This window comes from Larimichthys crocea, chromosome XXIII (assembly GCF_000972845.2).
Source record: "Larimichthys crocea isolate SSNF chromosome XXIII, L_crocea_2.0, whole genome shotgun sequence".
Lineage (NCBI taxonomy): Eukaryota > Metazoa > Chordata > Actinopteri > Sciaenidae > Larimichthys > Larimichthys crocea.
The window spans coordinates 18,617,254-18,634,140 of NC_040033.1; the positions used below are offsets into that span (position 1 = coordinate 18,617,254).

At 40.4% G+C, this 16,887-nt stretch overlaps 4 non-coding genes across 4 annotated transcripts; all 4 read right to left on the reverse strand.

Annotated features, from left to right (window-relative positions):
• Positions 1-10,999: 10,999 nt before the first annotated feature.
• Positions 11,000-11,071, reverse strand: trnaa-ugc (transfer RNA alanine (anticodon UGC)). Its single transcript has one exon. It is a non-coding gene; the product is annotated as a tRNA-Ala (tRNA).
• Positions 11,072-11,828: 757 nt separating this feature from the next.
• trnas-aga (transfer RNA serine (anticodon AGA)) lies at positions 11,829-11,910 on the reverse strand. The gene has a single exon. It is a non-coding gene; the product is annotated as a tRNA-Ser (tRNA).
• Positions 11,911-12,585: 675 nt separating this feature from the next.
• On the reverse strand, positions 12,586-12,657 carry trnag-ucc (transfer RNA glycine (anticodon UCC)). The gene has a single exon. It is a non-coding gene; the product is annotated as a tRNA-Gly (tRNA).
• A 455-nt stretch (positions 12,658-13,112) lies between these two features.
• On the reverse strand, positions 13,113-13,184 carry trnaa-ugc (transfer RNA alanine (anticodon UGC)). The gene has a single exon. It is a non-coding gene; the product is annotated as a tRNA-Ala (tRNA).
• Between the last annotated feature and the right edge of the window lie 3,703 nt (positions 13,185-16,887).

Consider the following 16,887-nt stretch of genomic DNA (forward strand, 5'->3'; position numbering starts at 1 on the left):
TTTGTAGGAGGCGAGCTGAGCATTTGCAGGCAGGGATGCTGCTTTAGTAAAGCGACTCTGCTGTGCACGACAGTGTGTGAGTTTTTTTCTGAAGAACTCCACCGGCTTGTCTTTGTGCTCGGGATGTGTTGTCTCCAAGTGGCGTTTTAATTTGTTCGGCTTCAGACTGTCGCAAGCTAGTATTTTTAGACACACAACACACTGTGGTCTTTCCTCCTTACCCACTGTTGTGCTGGTGAAGCCGAGTGCGAGATATGCCTCGTCATATTTTCTTGTCTTTGCTTTTGAAGTTGCTACATTTGGTGAAGATTCATCATCTGGTTTGCGTTTAGCTGGGAGCGCTGTCACAAACTTGTCCATGCTGTTATGCTAGCATTGTAACTAACTAGTCATTCATTTAGCCGTAGCCTTGCCGCGCTCCCCCCTGCAATACCTCCCTACCCTAGGGGGGGCGCGCCCCCCAGTTTGGGAACCACTGACTTGAACTTGAACTTAAATGGACTGAACTTGAAGTTCAGTCCATTTCCTTGTATTAGTTTAGATGATTTTTACCTGATACCTAATTTTACCTGATTTCTAGAAATATTAAAGCTATAAATAGTGAAAATTTGTGATTTTTGTCAGTTTGTGACCTTTTAACGACTGTTATATTGTGTGAAATTTTTAGGCAATGTCTGCCTGGATGTTTTATGCCAAGAGGAGGAAGAGTGTTGTCGTGCCCGCCCACCCTGCCATCGGTGATTATGGTGGTGATGATGATGATGATGTTGCAGACAATGATTTTGTCTCACCACCCCACAACCAGGACAGTCCAGGCCTATCCTGGGACAGCCACACACCAAATGAGGCTGTACGCTTTTGATCTGTCCCTCTTTCATGCCCCTGTACATGCCAAGTGCCAGACCTGCAAGTACTGCAGCAGGAAAGTCAACATTGTGAGGTCAAATGTGGTCTGCAGGGTCTGCAATATGTTATACAGAACATAACGTTGTATTACCTATGTTATACGTGTGCGTTATAATAATATATGCATATAATGTTATACAATTTATTTAGAAAGAGTTTGTATCAGCACCTATGTTTTAAAAGTGATGCTCTAATGTGAAACATGCATGTTCTTTTCACCTTATAGGTGTTTTTGTTGTATATTTTACATATACACTTAATGGATTTTTTTTAACCACTGAAGGGCAAGGAACCAAATATGGTAACTTCGTTTACTTTGGTTTTCTGCAAGACAATGGAAATTTTTGAAAAACAGAAATAAACTCTGGTTATGGCCAATAACACTCTAAAGTTGATTTTTTGAATTTCATAGTATTTCAATGAGTGCCCTATAACAGGTTAATTTAAAACACAAACACTTAATTCAAATGAAAACAATGAGGACACACCTGCCACATTATATGAAGTACAGAAGTATGATACACTGGTCAGCAGCACCTATCTGGTATTAGGCTTTAATAGTGTGGGATATTTTGTAAAAAGCCAATTGTGTCAATTTATTGGCAGGCAAGCAAGTCGCAGTAAAGATCCTCAAAGGCAATCGCAAAATTGCGTCATTCGAAAGGAAGTTAAAATGCTACAAGTGACCAGGAGTCTAGATCCAGACCAAAACAACATTGTTAAATTCATGGAAAATTTTAGGTTCATATGTTTAGGTTCTGATAAGATGCATTGAAGGCTGAATTCACTAGATGAGTTCAAAGAGTTGACAGGTATCCAAGCCAAATCGCTATCCTCCTCATTTTTGGAGTTTGTTGAGAATTTGGACTATGCAGGACGAACATACCCCGCCAAAAAATATATACTGAGTATGAAGACAGGATGGCATTCCTAAGCCTTCTCAAGGCAACTCTAGATCTGGATCCTGAAAGGAGAGTCACTCCCAGGGAATCTTTAAAGTACCCTTTTCTTTCACGAGATGTTATCTATGATGACAATTCAGATAGAGAGGAAGACACTATTAATTCAGTCTTCAACAGTCTTCCAATTTTCATTAATGGAAATAATTCAAAACCAACCAAGCTAAGTCTTCATTTTGATGAAGGTCAGCTCAGAAAACAGACCATCTACTCCTGGTGTCTGTGGAGAAGATTTACCCCAAGTGGGTGAGGTGGAGCTACAAGTGGCCTAAATCTTTAACGAGGAGAAGTTCACCAACAAGCTCCAGGTGGAGAAGAACAGGAATCAAGCTTCTCCAAGAGGAACTGGAACAGCTCCGTATTTCATACAAACTGCTCGGTATGATGGTATGATGTTCCCAAAATCAGAGAGCAGATGCCCTTCAGCATGACAATATAATGCTGATCAATCACAAGGATCAAATATTTAAAGTCAAGCTCATTGACTTTGGTCTCGGAACAATGATGCAGCCTTTTTTGTCTCATGATGGCATTCCTGTATTTTGGAAGGGAACTTTTCCCTCGAAAATGTTTCTATAATTTGATAAGATGTATTGTGCACCTGCTGGGTCAGCCGGAAAACCACGTGCTGAGTGCTGTAGTATACATCCGTGTATATTTCCGTCTGAATGACAACCCCCACAGTCTAGGGTGAAGGCTGAATTCACTAGATAAGTTCAAAGAGTTGACAGATATCCAATCCTCCTCATTTTTGGAGTTTGTTGAGAATTTGGACTATGCAGTACGAACATACCCCGCCAAAAAATATATACTGAGTATGAAGACAGGATGGCATTCCTAAGCCTTCTCAAGGCAACTCTAGATTTGGATCCTGAAAGGAGAGTCACCCAGGGAATCTTTAAAGAACCCTTTTCTTTCACGAGATGTTATCTATGATGACAATTCAGATAGAGAGGAAGACACTATTAAGTCAGTCTTCAACAGTCTTCCAATTTTCATTGATGGAAATAATTCAAAACCAACCAAGCTAAGTCTTCATTTTGATGAAGGTCAGCTCAGAAAACAGACCATCTACTCCTGGTGTCTGTGGAGAAGATTTACCCCAAGTGGGCGAGGAGGAGCTGCAAGTGGCCCAAATCATCAATGAGGAGAAGTTCACCAACAAGCTCCAGGTGGAGAAGAACAGGAACCAAGCTTCTCCAAGAGGAACTCGAACAGCTCCGTATTTCATACAAACTGCTCGGTATGATGGTATGATGTTCCCAAAATCAGAGAGCAGGCTTATGCCCTTCAGCATGACAATATAATGCTGGTCAATCACAAGGATCAGCCGTTTAAAGTCAAGCTCATTGACTTTGGTCTCGGAACAATGACACAGCCTTTTTTGTCTCATAATGGCATTCTTGTATTTTTGGAAGGGAGCTTTTCCCTCAAGAAATGTTTCTATAATTTGATAAGATGCATTGTGCACCTGCTGAGATCTTGCAGAAGGAAGACCTGCAATCTGACTACGATGAATCCACCGCTGCACTGCAGGAGGAGAGAGAGAACAAGACTCTCCAAGACCAACTAGACAAGATGACTGTGTTATTTCCTGAGATATCAAGATGATGTAATTGATGTCAGACAGCAAGCTGACACCCTTAGGTCTAACCTCAAGAGGGAACGTGAGCAGAATAAACTCCTGCAAACAACTTATGAGGAGCTACAAGACACACGAACACAAAATGAGCCAAGAGAAGTTCTCTGCTGAGCTTGATGCAGAGGAGAGGAACAATAGCCTCCAAGATCATCTGGACAAGATGACTGTGTCACTCCATGAGGTCAACCTGGGATATCAAACTGATGTAACTGAACAGACAGCAGGTTGACATCTTTAGGTCTGACCTCGAGAAGAAAGTCCTGCAAACAACTTATGAGGAGCTGCAAGAGGCACACAAACTGAGCCAGGAGAAGTTCTCTGCTGAGCTTGATGCAGAGAAAGAAAAGAACAAGATTCTCAAGGAAGATCTGGACAAGATCCGTACTTCACACTGCGAGATCAGCCAGAGATATTAAACAGATGTCATTGTGATGAGACAGCAGGCTGACACCCTTCAACATGAGCTTTATAAGGAGGAGATTCTGGGGAGAGCTGGACGAGCTGCAAACTCTCCACTGAGCTCAAGGCTGAGAGAAAGGCTCCCCAAAAAAATCACCGGCTGTGATGATGACTGTGAGGATGAGCCCAGTAAGCAGCAGGAATCCATCCCTGCAGAGCCCCTTGAGCCAAAGTTCAAGAGGAAATGCCATTCGAACAGCAGGGGGGGGGGTAAATAAATAAATAAATAAATAAAGTTCAGATACTGTTATATTTGTTATATTTTGCAGTTTTTGTTAGGGCTGGGACGATGCTTCTCCCGATTAAATTATTTTACAATTTTTTTGGGTGCTGATTTGATTTAAATTGCGATTCTTCGATATTTTAGTTTGCTTTTTCTAACACCAAACCATGTGAAAGAGTTGAAGATTAAGATTTATTTAGCAGCAATACATTTGAACCATTTTAACTGCTACATTTGAACTTGCACTCTCTTTTCAAAAGCCTGGACTGCATATAAAAGAGGTTAAAAAAAATAGTGCATAAAATATATATACTTTTCTAAGGGGTTATACTTTCCACATCTGAAACCTTTCTAACAGAATTAATTAAAAGGAGGACCACAGGATGGTGACTTGCCAGGTGGGCAGTAACGTTTGTCGAGTTTCCACAGTACACGACGTGTGCATTACAGAGTTTACAAATAGCTTTTGACATGTCCAGTTCTGCTCCCTTTAAATCAAAAAATCCCAAATGTGCCCACACGTTCATCTTAAAATGTGCTGGTGGAGGTTTTATCTCTGCAAATTTTTGTAAGTTGTCCGCCATGCATTGTAGCCATGCCATTCTCCGCTTTCTGTTTTTTTTCTTCTTCACTTTCTTTTTAGGTTTTTCCCACAAACGAATATGATGTCATGTTACTAGGTAGTCTAAGTAAAACATTTCGCCCTCCGCTTGTGGTAACGAAAAGCGGTAAACTTTCTCACACCTAGGGTTACAAACATAAAATAAAATGAAGCATTTAAATTTGGGGAAAAAAAATATTTTTGAACAAAAAATCCAATTAAAAATCGCAATACATGTGAATCAATTTTTTCTCCCATCCCTAGTTTTTGTAGTTGGGGGCATTTTCACAGAAACTCAGAAACACGTCTCCTAAAATTATTTCAGGATTTGAATTCTGCTGATAATATCCTGAACTGAATATTTAAAAAAAATACAATATTCATTTTAAAACATTTAATTATTTCTGAAATGAATTCTTTATGCTAAATTTAAACACAATACGCAGTTCATGTAGCTTATCACAACTTCACATCAACATTACGTCATGACCGGTGGCACCAGGTGAGTCAATCGGTCAAAGAGTCTCAACATGAACAACAAGAGAGAAATTGATGAAGCAGAACAACACACAATAATTTATGACACAACAGATCCTTTTTATAATCTCTTCCACGTTGGAGAAGCAAAGTAAGCTTTTTGTTGTTGTTTCCTTTATACACAGTTTATCGCGGGGTCTCACGTACGTTCAGGATTATCGCATTATCCCGTGTCCCGTGACCGGTGTATTATCCTCTGGATTCTGCTCAGGAAGCGAGAGCAGTCTAATGTTAGATGACACACATGAAAATGATGAGAAACTGTAACGTGATTAAGTTAGTACACAATGTAAAATCACGTTACTGTGCACCATATCACCTAACATTACTGTATTCACTATAATGTCATTACTGTATTATTTTTAGGTCTCCATTAATAACCCAATCCACTTCTTCATCACTTCGTTATTTGGAAAACCAAATAACCCATTTTTGGGATGTTGAGAGCAGAGCTAGCTAGCTAGCAAAGGCTGTACGTATAAGTGTTGCACATGCATTTTCAAACTTTATCTTTTATTTTGCCACTAAAGAAAAAAAATCCTTAAGTAATTAAGACATGAGGATGTAGATCTGATGATCCTTTATTACTTAAACAACAAATTTAAAAAACATACATCTGACAGTGCTGACGAAGATGTTGAAGACGTGCTGACAGAAAAATGACAGCTATTGCTAGCTGTCTCCATAATCTCAATAAAATAGTTTAATTGAATCCACTATGGTAACGGAGAGAGGGTGTTGACATGCTCCAGCTGTGACCATAGGAAAATTGACATTGTTTGACAAAATGTCAAACTTATGAGAGCATATGTGGTATTAATGCATTCACTACAGCCAGGAGATTGAAAATGGATCCTCAGGGATATAGCTGACCATGCTATTGCCTGATTTAATGAGGTTTATGAAAAAATCTGACGAGTTGACGGAAACAGAGGACACAACTTTGACAGGCAGATTTCTATGGAAAATATTTTTAGATTTTCATGGCATGCATTGTTTTATACATTTATAACACTTATCTTTGATTTGATATAAATGTTTTCACAATTGTAGAGGTTTTTAAAGTTTTTTGGAGCATGAATATTGAATATTGAGTGAAGTGATTCACTCAGGAAACGAGAGCAGTCTAATGTTAGATGACACACATGAAAATGATGAGAAACTGTAACGTGATTATGTTAGTACACGATGTAAAATCACGTTACTGTGCACCATGTCACCTAACATTACTGTAATTACTTTATTACTATAATGTATTTACTGTATTATTTTTAGGTCTCCATTAATAACACAATCCACTTCTTCATCACTTCATTATTTGGAAAACCAAACAACCCATTTTTGGGATGTTGAGGGCAGAGCTAGCTAGCAAAGGCTGTCCGTATAAAGGCCCACTCACACCGGAGGCGTATGTGCCGCGTAACAGCTGCGCCGCGGTCACTGGAGCAGATCGCTGCCAGTCTAGTCAATGAGAGCACTCACACAGCGCGCGCCGCGGAGAGTCTCAGAAGTGTCCGCATTCCGTAGCATTTCTATTTTTGATGCGAGCCGCTGCTAAACAGATCGCACCAGACAGGAAATCCGACACAGAATCAACATAATAAACTTCCGCCCCCTTTCAAAATAAAACACAATACGCAGTTCATGTAGTGTATCACAACTTCACATCATTACGTCATGACCGGTGGCACCAGGTCAGCAGTCAATCAATCGAAGGGTCTCAACATGAACGACAAGAGACTAATTGTTGAAGTGGAACAACACACAATAATTTATGACACAACAGATGCTTTTTATAATCTCCTCCATGTCAGAGATGCAAAGTCAGCTGTTTGTTGTTGTTGTTTCCTTTATACACACAGTTTATCACGGGATCTCGCAGTCTTTATCTTTTATTTTGCCACTAAAGAAAAAAAATCCTTAAGTAATTAAGACACAAGAGGATGTAGATCTGATGATCCTTTATTACTTAAACAACAAAAACTGAAGAAGAATTAGTTTTTTCCCCCCAAAATTTAAAAAACATACATCGGTGCTGATGAAGATGTCGAAGACGTGTTGACAGAAAAATGATAGCTATTGCTAGCTGTCTCCATAATCTCAATAAAATAGTTTAATTGAATCCACTATGGTTTAATAAAAAAGTTTCATAACGGAGAGAGGGTGTTGACATGCTCCAGCTGTGACCATAGGAAAATTGACATTGTTCACCTAAAATATCAATAAATGTCAAACTTTTGAGAGCATATGTGGTATTAATGCATTCACTACAGCCAGGAGATTGAAAATGGATCCTCAGGGATATAGCTGACTATGCTATTGCCTGATTTGATGAGGTTTATGAAAAAATCTGACGGAGTTGACGGAAACAGAGGACACAACTTTGACAGGCAGATTTCTATGGAAAATATTTTTAGATTTTCATGGCATGCATTGTTTTACACATTCATAACCCTTATCTTTGATTTGATATAAATGTTTTCACAATTGTAGAGGTTTTTAAAGTTTTTTGGAGCTGGTGAATATTGTGACCTTTTGCTGAGGACAAGAGAAATAAAATGGACCGTCTAACCACTGGTCATACACTTAAACAACCCCCCCCCCCAAAAAAAGTAATTATCTATGCTAAAACATAACATCAGTATTCACAATTACTTTAGATCTAACTTTGTAAGCATGTCAATCATTATTAATTTCTTTATTTTGGATATAAATAAGACTTGTCTATGTGGGACATGTTTGGTCCCGACTCAAGAATCAGCAAGTTAATAAATGCTACAGCTTCTTAAGCTAACGTTAACTGTTACCGCTGTGGAACCGTTTTTTAGCTGCTAAGTAGCGTTAGCTACATTAATTAGCTGCTTGTCATTACCACCTGTGTGTGTCCAGAGGAGCAAGGAAAGGAGTAGTGAGAGGAATGAAGAACAAATGAACAGCTGCACGGTGTCTGTGGCATCTGTGCTCTCATCGCATGCTATCGAATAAAAATCAAAAGCACAAGCTTTGTCTCTCAGCTTAAGTTTCAAGCTAGCTGACAAGTCCTCGATTCTTTGCGCTACTGTATTTCTGGATAAGCTCACGTTGTTGAAATCCTGAACTTTTTCCAGGCACATTATTTCTGTGACTTTGATGAGGCACTGCTTTGTGAAATCACCGCCTGAGAACGGTTTGCCGTGCTGGGCAATAAGTTTAGAATCATAGCTTGCTGTTGTGGCGTTTTCCTGTATTTTGTTAGCACGAGAAAAAAAAAAACTGTTGTTGAGCTTGCAGGCTAGCTGCCATCTGCTTGAATTTCTGTGTTCGGTGTACGATGTGTAGCTCTGATGTTTGGTCTCATAGTGCCGACGAACATTGTACTCTTTCATCACAGCAACATCTTCATTGCAAATCAAACAGAAACACTTTCTGTTGATTTCTTTGAAGAAATATTTATTTTCCCACTGTGTTTGAAATCGTCTACACTCACTTGCTACTTTGCGTTTCTTCTGTGCTGCCGTTTCTGGTGAAAAAGTAAAAGTTTTTCTTTGCTTAATTTTGTTTAGTGAAGAAGCACCGTTTCCGTGGCTGGCTCCATCTAGTGTTGAAACTGAGAAGTGCAACAGAGTTGAGCTCAAGCTTCTTGTGCGGGCCATATTCAATTATATTATCAGAATTTGCTGTGGGCCAATAAAAACTGGCCCCAGTTTGGACACTCCTGATGTATAGACTTTTCCACACCGAATAGGGTAATTTTAATAAAGTTCATTATTAATTGATTTCTGGCCTCACCCTCATGATTTCCACAAGTACTGTTTGTATCTGTTGTATTTCTATACAACTGAACAGAGAACAGACTGCAGGGAGAGTGTCTGGCCATCTGCATGCGTGTGAGCATCAATGGCCGCCCCACTGCTAAGCTCCACTACAGAAGAGCTCTGCAGCTTTTCTACAAAATGCCCAGAAAAATCAATGCTCACAGGCTGGATGTAGGCTGTGTTATTATGTATTCTGACTTGCTTTGTTTACAGGACTCGGTTACTGTCGGCCGTAACCACGCCAAAAAAACAACAACATAACAGTCCTGGTCTCACACATCAACCTTGCTCGTGCGCCGTACATCATACATCTGACTCACCCAGGCTCCCCCCTTGCTCTCGCATTCATTCAGACGCATTCACAGACCATGGGAACTGTAACATTAGAAGTTGTGCCTTAATAAATATTTGAAGTAATATAAACAACAGTACTTGTACTTGTACTTTTACTTTCAGTACTTGAGTAGCAATTTTTTACATACTTCTACTTGCAGTACTTAAGTAAAACATTTTGAATACTTTAGTACTTTCACTTAAGTATGGTGTTTAATGAACACTTCAACTTCTACTCAATTCAGTTTTTTGATATAGCACTTGTACTTCTACTCCACTCCTTTACTCCAGTATGTTATACATCTCTGTTTTTAAATATATATATATATAGTTATTTTTTATGTTTCATTTTTTTATGTTATGTTTTGCGCCTACCTGTCATGTCCCTTGTCTTTTAAACTGTACTTATGTCTATACCTGTATGTACAACTGAGAGCAAAGTGAACCGGAGTCCTTGGCCAATAAAACGATTCTGATTCTGATTCTGGTTCTCTTCAGCTTCAATCATGTTAACACAGGGATGAAATCTTGGGAAGATGAAAAAGTAACACACAGGACAGACACAAAATCCCTCAGAAATAATTTACTTCCATGTCCTATTTTGGCTAAACAAAACAATATAAAGAAAAACGATGACAGTCAGAGATTTCATTCCTGTCAGCACTGCAAAAAACAATTGGAATTGCCCCGTCTAATGATTATCTTCTTATTATGGTCTTTGTACAGAATGGCAGACTAAAATGAGCATTCGAGCACTCAGTCATTTGAAAAATACAATTATTTTCCTTCCCTTTGTGGAAATCTGTAAAATTCCTGCTACTGCTCTGTTGTCCTCCTGCTGCTCCACATCAACGCTCTGGGAAACACAGTTTCCTGGTGGACAGTGAAGCTAATTGCTACAAACTATAGCTGCTGTTAACTCAGTTTGTTAGTGCGTGTTCAGGCCCGAGGCAGGGGAGAATGCTGACAGGGAGCAGAGCCTGTGTCGTGCCAGATCGTGAGCTGGGCAAATAGGCAATGTAACTGGGCTCAACAGCTTCTAGACCAGGGGTGTCAAAGTCATTTTGGTTCAGGGGCCACATACAGCTCAATTTGATCTCAAGTGGGCTGGACCAGAAAGGTAGAAACGTACAAAAAAATAAATCACCATATTTGTTTAATTTTCTCTTGTTTCCTATCCAGAAACATGTTAAACCAGAACACAAAAGGTAGAACTGCAAGAGATTAACTTTAAATCAACCGTTTCATGTGTGTGCTTCAGTGTGATAGGGCTCAAATTTCTCTTCACAGGGGCAATTTTGGTCTTGATTATCTGGTCCATATTTAAGCAATATTACATGAGAGGGTGTGCTTCATAAGTGCCTCTGTCCATTAGCCTCACTAAAATGAGTTAGGTCACACAGGACAGGTGAGCAACTTAGGTTGTTGCGAGACGTCCAGTGGACTCAAACTTGCAGTTTACAAACTGTCTGCTCTAAATGGGGGGCTGCCTTTGACCTACAGACCTGTGCTACATCACAGCTTCAATATCAACATAAAACACACTGGAGATGCCGGGGATTGAACCCGGGGCCTCATACATGCAAAGCATGCGCTCTACCACTGAGCTACATCCCCTATACATACTACTCTAAAGACATTGGGGACACGTGGCAAACAAGAAGATCCAGGATCACAGGTCATTCTTTGAATGTGTTTTGAGTAGTTCAAGGATAAATTCAGGTCAATGAGTCTTCAGAGAACTTGTGCTACATTACATAACTTGATCTTATAAAACCAAACACAATTCTACAGACATGATGGTTAGACAGTATTAAAAATAAACTCATGGTCATTTCTCTGTATTCATTCTATTAAACCTGCACACTGTAAGCACATAGACAGTCTGCAGAGATCAATAATCTATGAAAGTGTTTGTCGGATCCTGTGATACCATGTGACAGTTCTATTCATTTGACATGCGCTCTAAACGCTGATGTCCCACCCTGATGCCGGCTGTGTTTTATTCATTCTGATCAGTGGTGTACTTTCTTTCTTTTTAAGTTCTACCTCATCTTATATTTTATTACAAGAGCAGTTGTGTGTCAGATATATAGTATTTATTAAGTGTGTGTTTCTAAACTCTAAGATCTGAGAAGTTTTCTCCTTTACACAGCTGAAGTTCTGAATGATCTTTATATATTTTAACTTCATCCTCTATCTGTAAACATCCACACATGCCTTGACCCAAAAGCAGTCATCAGATTGACATGAGTCAATCTGTGTCAACTGGTGTAAAGATTGCCTGAGAATAGATATCAAGACAACTTTGTACACAACTGGACTGACTGTAATGGTTAATGTAATAATGCAGCTGAAACAAGCTTAAAAAAATCGTTGTCGGCAGGATTCGAACCTGCACGGGGAGACCCCAATGGATTTCTAGTCCATCGCCTTAACCACTCGGCCACGACAACCCCTCCCCAACTGATCTTCACACCCCCTGTCGATCAACTGACAGCTGTCAATACTGACTGGTAACATTAGGGGTCCAGTCGAATAGTCAGTTTTGCTTAGGAACCTTCCTCACTGAGTGAAATGACCCCGAAGTATTAGCGTAGCCGCCATGATAAGAGCTGTTCAAATTCTCTAACTGTTAAGGAAAGGAGCTTCAGTGCTTCCTTTATTATCTCCTTTAGCTTAGGATACACTGGACCATGCTTTACCAAAGGAAAGGAGGTAATGCCGTCCCACAATTCCTTGAGACAGAAAATCGACGTGCCGTTCAGTCATTCACAACCAGACAAAAAAAACAAAAAAACATCAGTGTATTCAAACAGTGTGATGCAGCCTGCAGCAGAGAGAGTGTGTGAATATGAACAGATGTGTTATATATAAAAACTCTGATCATGAAGTCTGTTCAAGACATCAGTCAATCTGGGCTGGAAAAAACTGAAGCCAGAATTACACAAGATAGAAATAGTTGTAGACCCTGTGATGGCCATCTTCTCTAGACAAAAGGGTGGTCATGGGAGCTGTCAGAATGATATTAACTGTGTTGTCAAATCGGAGCGTATATCACGTCCTAGTCCCACAAAAGGAATCGTACGTGTCCAGTAAAAACATTGGCCAAGAAGAAAATTTAATCCAACTGCGATGGCCGGGAATCGAACCCGGGTCAACTGCTTGGAAGGCAGCTATGCTCACCACTATACCACCATCGCTATGCAAATAGTTGAAATTCCACTGAAAAAGTCAGTAGTTTATGTTGGGCCTTCACAAGGAGAGAGGGGAGGGAAAGAGGGAGGACTGAAGGAGAAGGGGAGGAGTGGAAGAGAGGAAAGGAAGGAGTGAGGAGAATGGTCTATAACTGCTGTTTGCTGTTTATCATCACTGTGTGAAATGCTGCTGCACTGTAATTTCTCAGCTTGAGATAAATAAAGAGTATCTATCTATTTTCTGTTGGGGGGTGTTTGTAAGTTTCTGCTATTTTGGCAGCATTGCTAACAAGCTTTCACATAGCTGGCAGTGGTGGTGGTTTATTTGTGGTGTACGTTACGACTCTGCAACTGTTGATTCCACTGATTAACAGAGTTGCTTATTATGTGTCACTCAACCACCTTAGGCTGACTACAGAACATGTACTGCATCACAGCTTCAATATCAACATAAAGCATGCTGGAGATGCCGGGGATTGAACCCGGGGCCTCATACATGCAAAGCATGCGCTCTACCACTGAGCTACATCCCCTGTGTGGAGTCTGCTGAAGATCCATATATCAGAGTCAGTCCACGACCTGACCACAAGATGGCAGTGTTTCACATTGAAGTAACTGCCACTGAGTTACTCATGCACTCATAGTAACGCATCAAAAGGGACAGAGTGGGATGTGGAATCCAGTGTACCTTGCAGGGCTGTGATCGAAGCAGTTTCATGTCTTCCATATGTTCCTCTCCTCTCAAACAAACTCAGAGCCATTCTTCACACTCTCCACATGCTGTCATTCGTGCACTGCAAATATGCAACAAAACAGGAAATATGCAAATTATGAATCAATTTACAATTTTCAAAAGACTCAACAGACATCAGGCTGAAATAGACAACAGTCAGGCTTAAGATAGCTAAGTTAGTTTAGCTAGATAACTTCCCTTTTGCTGTGTTTACCTACCTGTGGACAAACCGCAGTTGAACCCTTTGGGGTCTGAGCCCATTTTGGCCGTTTTTAAATACTTTTGATTTACCCTTTACATGCCACATAAAAAAAATGTTTGCCATAGCTATGTTTGTTGTTTTTTTTCAGCACAACTTCAACTATATGATCTGATAATTATTTCTTCACTTTGACCTACTTTATTGGGCCAAAAAATACACCAAAAAAAACACATTGGGCCCAAAAATACACAGAAATTATCAAATCCGAATTGAAAAAATATACTATTTATTACAATAAAAAACACAAACATGCTCAATGAACTGTTTTGGAACTTGAAAAAGTAAACATAGGTTGCAAATTTGAACAAATAAATGTACAATTTAAATAAAGTAATACAAATATTTACCATAAAAAGCATGTATATTTATAAGCGTTTTTTAACGTGTCACCTGCAAGTCTTCAAAACAAAGTAAGTGCAAAATTAAACAGAGAGCTACACTAGTGCTTTGTATTCCCTCAAAGTTTCAAATAGTGCAAATGCAATATAAGAAATAAAATTACATTTTAATTATTATATACAAATTGAGGTGTACTCAAACTATATACAAATATAATATTTCAAACTATATACAATGGGGCAAAGTTGTCCAACAGAAATAATTTGATACCCCATCTGGTTGGTTTGTCTTTCATGTACTGGGTCATGCTAGTTTTTGCCTCGGTGGCCACGATTCTCTCATCCACAGCCAATTCCCTTCTTGGGTGATAATGATAACTGAGGATGTCATCGATGAGGCGCTTAATCCTGAACTGCTTGATCTCCTCTGGGTCACTGGGGTGGATGTTCCAAAGCAGAGCCCTAAAACAGTCCCTCACCATCACTGTAGCTGGAAATGGCACGGACGTAATGGTGTTTTGTTTCCAGTACTTGTCCCTGCGTGGAACCTCCAACTGCCGTGCCCGTTGCTCGCCCCCCCTGCTCCCACACCCAGAATCTCCTCCACTGGCAAGTGCTCGGTGTAACTCAGTTCAGAAACAAAAAAGAGGACTGTTCTTCCTAATTTTAGGAGTCCAGCCTCCTTTTGTTTCAGGCTGGATGACAACAAAGGCCGTGACTACAGCGTATGTCGTTTTTGTCAGCTATAAGGACTGAATTCCCAAAACCGTGGTTGAGCTGAGGGGGGGGCAGAGTATGAGAAACACAACCGCCACCCACAGAAAACGTGGCCCCCAGCAATGGAAAACTGGTGGAATATTTCTGGTTGAGTAAAAGAGAGACAATCGTGAGGGTGCAATAGGGGTGATACTGTCCCCATTTTCTGAGCCAGCCAGACAGCCGGTCAAAGTGGGTTGTCGTGGCCGAGTGGTTAAGGCGATGGACTAGAATCCATTGGGGTCTCCCGCGCGCAGTTTCGAATCCTGCCCGACAACGATTGTTTCAGCTTTGTGTCAGCTGCATTATTAAACATTAACCATTACAGTCAGCCCAAGTTGTGTACAAAATGGTGCTGATATTTAGTTGCAAGGCAATATTGTCATGAAAAAAAAAGAACATGAAAGTGAGTTGCAGGTAATCCAGTAAACTTGTGGTTCCTCACTTTTGGTAATCACAAATGTTGAGTTGCTGCTTGCGACACTCCATCGGTTGTTCTGACGTTGTGCTGCAACACCACTGTGAGAACACAGTCAACACAATACATGGGCTTGAATGGCACGTTCCTTAGCGTACTATCATTCTAAGAAACAAGACAATGATGATCCTGTCCTCATCCAGGTTTAGTTTACAACTCTGGACTAAGCAAGATGGAAAGCCAAATGGATTGGACATGACTATGATCAATTCAATATCAATATTTCATTCACAGTTTTTGGTCAAAATGATTGGCACGCTATAAGTTGGCAGGTAACTCAGTGGTTGGGTACTATTTCAGTTGTGAAACCACTGCCTCTTGTTGGTCAACTCCATGGAAACTAAAACGGATAGGCAGGCAACTTTCCTGTGCAAAATTCAGTCATATTACAAACTCCAGTTTATTCACATGAATCATCTCCAAAATACTGTTCTACATTTGACTGCACATGGATGGAGGACCTTCACAAGATTGTTGTCAGTTCTCAGTTTTACTTTATAATTGTCCTTGAGCTAAGAATTAAAAAATAGTGAAAAATTTTAGATGAGCAGTTCAACGCCTTCGTTAAATATAGTTAGATGTTGTCAATAGTGACACTTTTACCTACATCAAGCCCTGTTCCAGAGTTTCCTCAGCCCTACACAGGGGATGTAGCTCATGGTAGAGCGCATGGCCCCTTTGGCATGGTATGAGGCCCCCGGGGTTTTCAATCCCCGGGCCAATCCTCAGCATGTTTTATGTCGAATATTTGAAGCTGTGCGTAGCCACGGGTTCGTGTTAAGTTCCAAAAAGGAAGTCGAGTGACACAATGGATATGAAGTACCATCAAGCGTTGTTAAGTTCAGTGGAGGTGAAATCGTTACACAGCAAGTTTTACGGTTGCACCACGAAATTAAACCACAGCCTGTGGGTGCAATGTGAAGAAGCTTTGTTTTTGCAACCAAGAGACCAGAAAAATTAGGAACAAAACCCCCCCAACAGAAAAAGAAAAAGCAGATAGGACAATAACAGGTGGGATAGTTTTTTTGAAGGTAAAGGGCAAAGAAGACAGAGACAGTTGACAACATATACAATTGTATTGCCCTTCAGATTGTATTAGTATCTTGCGATGTCCCTAGTGAGTAGTTGTTTTGTTTTGCAACATTAGTGGACACAAAACAGGTGTAGAATGCCAGGCCCAAAGGCGGGGTTTTGTCGCGTGGCCGAGTGGTTTAAGGCCGATGGACTAGAAATCCATTTGGGGTCCTCCCCGCGCAGGGTTCGAATCCTGCCGACAACGATTTGTTTTTCAGCTTGTGTCAGCTGCCATTATTAAACATTAACCATAACCTGATGGTTCATCTGCACAAAGAGGGCTTTTAGAGAGTTCTGAATACAACCAACTGTAGACTGTCATTTTGCAGTGGCCTCTAGGCTATGCCATGGAGAAACAAACAGAGCGGAAACCCAAACCGTGTGAGAGTTCTTTGGCCGGCGGGAGTTTAGCGGAGGGAGAAAGAAGGAAAAAAGTTTTGAAGAAAGAAGAAGATGTTGTTTGGGGAAGAAAAGGAACAGACCGAAGAACAAGAAGACAGAGTTTGTTGAGACGGGAATGAGTGGTTCATGGCATGTCCAATCAAGGCCCTTGGCTGTTTGTTTGCCGAGGAACGATGACGAGTTACATTATTTC